Source organism: Neophocaena asiaeorientalis, unplaced genomic scaffold, assembly GCF_003031525.2.
Source record: "Neophocaena asiaeorientalis asiaeorientalis breed wild unplaced genomic scaffold, Neophocaena_asiaeorientalis_V1.1 scaffold397, whole genome shotgun sequence".
NCBI lineage: Eukaryota > Metazoa > Chordata > Mammalia > Artiodactyla > Phocoenidae > Neophocaena > Neophocaena asiaeorientalis.
The window spans coordinates 4,670,589-4,675,380 of NW_020173231.1; positions in this window are offsets into that span (position 1 = coordinate 4,670,589).

The following is a 4,792-nucleotide window of genomic DNA, read 5'->3' on the forward strand; positions in this document are numbered from 1 at the left end:
ACTCTTTTTCCTATAAGTCTGGTTACTTGGCAACAACATTCTTTTCCCTAAATCTTAGCAAATACTTTAAAAAATAACATGATTGAGAACACTGTAATCTAGAAAATAAATATACTGAGTTTTAATAAGTTGGCCTAGTTACAAAGAAACACATGGTCTATTTTAGTTATACACTGTCACAGAATCAGAAGGTCGAAGCAGGGGGCCTTAGAGATTTGGGGTCAAGTTCCCTCATTGCACAGATGAGGAGAGAGTTAATCATGTTAGTTTTCATTTCCATTTCAATTTTTCATATCAGAATCAGAGCATGCAAAGCATAGGAAGAATCCAGAGATGGCAGAGGGGTTTGTTTCTAACATCATTGCTTTCATATGAATTCTAGTACTGGGGGAAGAGTTTACATAGTTTTCCTGAACTTGCCATAAAAGAAACTGATGGTTTCACTTTTTAAATTTAGTTTTTTGTTTCAGACATAGCATATTTGTCTACAGCTCAAATCATATATAAGATAAAGGTAGAAAAACTTAATTCATAGTCCTACCTGAACTGCACGTGGTAAGAAAGGGTAATTTCTCAAAAGGAAATCAGCATGATGAATAGGCACTGTCATGGGTCAGCTCTATATCAGTGTCAAGTGGGAATCTCAAATTCTTTTAAAGTGTTTAAAACAGAACTCCTGGTTTCCTCTCTAAATTGGTGGCTCAGGACACAAATCAAGATGTCATCTTTGAGTCTTCTCTTTCTCTCTTATGTCAAATCCGATTTATCAGCAATGTTTATTATCCCTACCTTCAAAATATATCCCAGATCCTGTCACTTCTCACCACCTCTATCACCACTGCACTAGTCGAAGTCACAGTTATCACTCATGCGAATTCCCATAACAGCCTCCTAACTTCCCTCCCTCCTTACACACTTCCCCTATGCTCTTTTCTCTACTGAGAGGCCAAAGGGATCTTTTCTAGAAATATATCATTTCTTAGCATCCTCTCGGTTAAAGGGGAGAAATTCAGACACAGTTAAATGATAGATGCTGGGGACAGCGGGGAGAAAGTGGGAGAGAAAACAGCACATGTCCACTACAGGGTGGAGGGAACAAAGCCAATATCACTTATAATTTTAATAATGTCTCACTATGGAGTCTAGAAATGCTGAATTCATTTGTAGGGAAAATATTAAAAGCCTCAGAATGTTTGATGAGCTGGTGGACTTTCGTAAAGAAAGTTATGTGTAAAGGCAGCGAAAGAGAAATAAATACATTGTTATTTAATTATTTTTGAAAACAAAGAACTGCTTTGAGTTCAGGATGGTATTATACCCAGTGTTTAGATTCTGTGGTGTGATAAACAAGCTGTCAACTATCAATATTTTGGCCCAGAGTAGTTCTAAGTTATTTGCAACGAAAGTAACTGAAAGAAGGATGAGCGCTCACCTTTGAAAAGCCAAAGACTTTTTAAAACAAATACTTGTTTGGTAATGAGAAAGAACAGACAAGCTTGGGATACAAGCTTTGAGGGAGGCTGCCATTCTTCCCAATGACAGTAGATGGCGGTGGTGTGCCAGAAGAGAGCCTTGGCAGGCTGCGACTGAGGCTTGCGTGAGGTAGTTTACGCAGGTGCAGGCTAAAAAAGACAGTATTTTGTCTGAGGAACTGTAAATTGTATTCATGATTCATATATCATTATTAATTCATTTTGTATTCATTATCGTACAGCAGCTTCGTTTGACATTTAGGCAGATGTCAGAGTGTAGGCACTTCCGGGAGCTATCTGTCTGGGCAGGTTCGGACCAGGCTGGCTGTGCACAGGTTTTCATGGATGCATAAGTGGGGAGAAGAAATGTTTTTTTAAAAGCACGACATAATTTAGCTGTAGACTGTACCAGGGATTGCCCAGCTAATGACTTTCAGTATCTAATTCTGTGACTACTGTGTGTCATTACTTCCCTCTGCATATTTTTGGCAGATTAAGTATGGCAGATGAGAATCTCCCAGGTTGGAGCGCTCTGAATGAGATAAAAATGTAATAATCTTATTGCTGACCCAGCCACTAAGGGTAGAACAGATAATCCTTTAATAATGCACTTCAGAAGATTGGTTTGCTTTGCCGGAAACTGGAGACAGCCTGGCATAGTGGAAAGAGAGCCTTTGAGACAGAAAAAAAGATGGGCTCTGGTGTTGGCTTGCCACTAACTAGCTCTGGGACTTTGGGAAAATCAATTAACCTTCCCAGGTCTTGGTTCTTAATCTATAAAATTAAGGGATTGATTGAGATCATCCCAAAAGTCGCCTCCCATGCTAAAAATATCAAAATTTCCTGATGGAAAAAAAAAGCACATACCAGATGGAGTTTTGAAACTCTAACACTTCTTTGTGACCTACTTCACTCACATGAGTTGTAAAGCTAGCCGTGAATGGTAAAATGTATATCATCTGTGAGTATATGCACCTCAAGCTGTTACAAGTGTGATTTATCTCCAGGGCCTTGGTCAGTATCACATAGAAGTGACAGTACTTGGTCTTGAAACCTTTCTTAAATCTTAGAAATGACAGAAGAAAAACTTCGTATATGAGGGTCTAACTTCAGGACTGCTTTCTTACAGACGAACACAATTTGACAAATTGTACAGCATTCCATGGCATACACTTCCCAAATGTGCAAAGAGATGATTTACCTTGAAACATCTCCAAACTCGAAACCAGATTTTTCTCAGTGCTTAAGTCACTCTAGAAATGAAGCCGATGCTCAGAGTAGCTAATAAACTCTTTGAGGACAGCAGGCACTTCTCTCCACTGTAACATGGAAACTGAGTTCTCTGCTAGGGTTTATACATTCTCATATGCTCTCTGATTAACACAGGAAATAGTGGGTCAATTGGTGAATTCCCAAATAAAGCACACTGACATTGAGTGGTTAAACAGATCTAGTAGGTAAAGATAAGCAGGTTTGTTAGGGGAAAACCGTGTTTGACTAATCTATTTTTCAAAAGAGATGGCCAATAAACATGGTAAGTGCACATATTTATAATTTCAAAACCTTCGACAGGGCTTCCAAGGAGAGTATTTCCTGTAAGAGCAACTGTCAGAAAGGGAAAGATGTTTTGTCACAGATCTCACACTTCCATCTCTTTAGTAATGAATGGATGAGTGAAGCATGAAAAGAGCAATCCCTCAGGCATCAAAGTTGAGACTTATTGTTTAGTCTGATTATCCAAGATCAGGTAGAGGGAGTCCCGGTGTTCCCTCATGTCTGCAGGTGATTCTAAACTCTTCAGTGCTATTAAATGCTGGATCAATAGCAATAAGTTGCATGAGTATTTCATTAGATTAGAAGAGCTGAAAAAATGAGAAGGCACTTCATTTTACAAACACTCAGTGATCACTTCATGCTCAGAACTCTGTTAATTCAGGAAGTACAGAGATGTTCAGATACAGTTAAGAGAGAAGGTACACATATAATCAGAAACTTACCACGTGCCACCGCGATAAGTGATATCCTAAGAGATCTTGGAAGTAATGAGGGAGGGAGGTCATCTGGAGGTATTGAGGAGGACATCTAGAATAAAACAAGCCCAGAGTTGGTGACTAGCTGAAGGATGGGTAGGAGTAGTGCAAGTTAAAAGGCGAGAAAGAGGGTGTGGGAAGGCACGGGGAACTAAGAGAACATATGGTATTTATTGAATATTAATTAGCATGGTATGACAGAGGGAAAAAAAATTCATGAGGTTAAGTTGTGGGAGATGTGGTCAGGGAGGAGACAAGGGCCAGTTCTTGAGGGATGATATACGTGGGAGCTGCAGATGCTTTTCCGTGAGACAGATCCAGTTTTGAATTCTTTCTTGTCATTTACTGTGAGCCTCTGGGAAAATTGCTTAATTCTGAGGCATGGTTTCCCAATCTTTAACGTGAGGGTAGTGATGTCAACCTCAGAGGCTCACAGGACAGTTTTGAACTGGGTCTCTGCCAGTTATCTCTCTAATGGAGATCAACATCTCAGCTTTCAGGCAGGATCATGAGCTTGGGGAGACAGTATTGGATCTCTGTTAGCAATCCTCATGGCTATGGACTTAGTTGCCTGTGCTCTCACCATCCTTTGAATGAGTAAATGAGGTTGATAGCATCACTAGATTTGTGACTTTCGAGGAAACATGCCTAAGGAACATGATGACATAGGAGATCCCTCCTAAGTTTCCCAGGTTGTGTCCGCTTAGCTCTGTAGTTTCAAAATAAAGGTTCTGGTCCCCTAAAGCTGTGGCTGTCCTCTCTAGAAATACCAACAGTCTATGAAAACATCTCTGCTCCTATTTCATGAGAACATTCCCACAGCCACAACTCTATTCATCTTCTTGGACCTCCGGCATACAGTTAGCTCCGGCCCCAGAAAGCTAAGAAATGAAGAGTTTGCAAATTAAAATAACTTCTAACCCAAAATGCAGGCTTCTAAGTTTACTTCCTATTCTACTTTATATCTCGAATATGAACAGTCAGGTTACCCAATATACTGTGCAGGAAACATAGCAAAGTGTGTGAATGCTAGCACATGATTATTCCAAGGAATATAATAATTGTTTTAAATGTTACCAACTAAAAATTTGAATACTATCTGCCATTGTCAGATTCATAAGAAAAAATCAAAGCCCCAAATTGGAACCCTCATTCTGTTTTTCTTTAAATTGGAGTATAATTGCTTTGCAATGTTGTGTTAGTTTCTGCTGTATACTGAAGTGAATCAGCTCTGTGTATACCTATATTCCCTTCCCTTTGGACCACCCTCCCACCCCACCCCCATCCCAC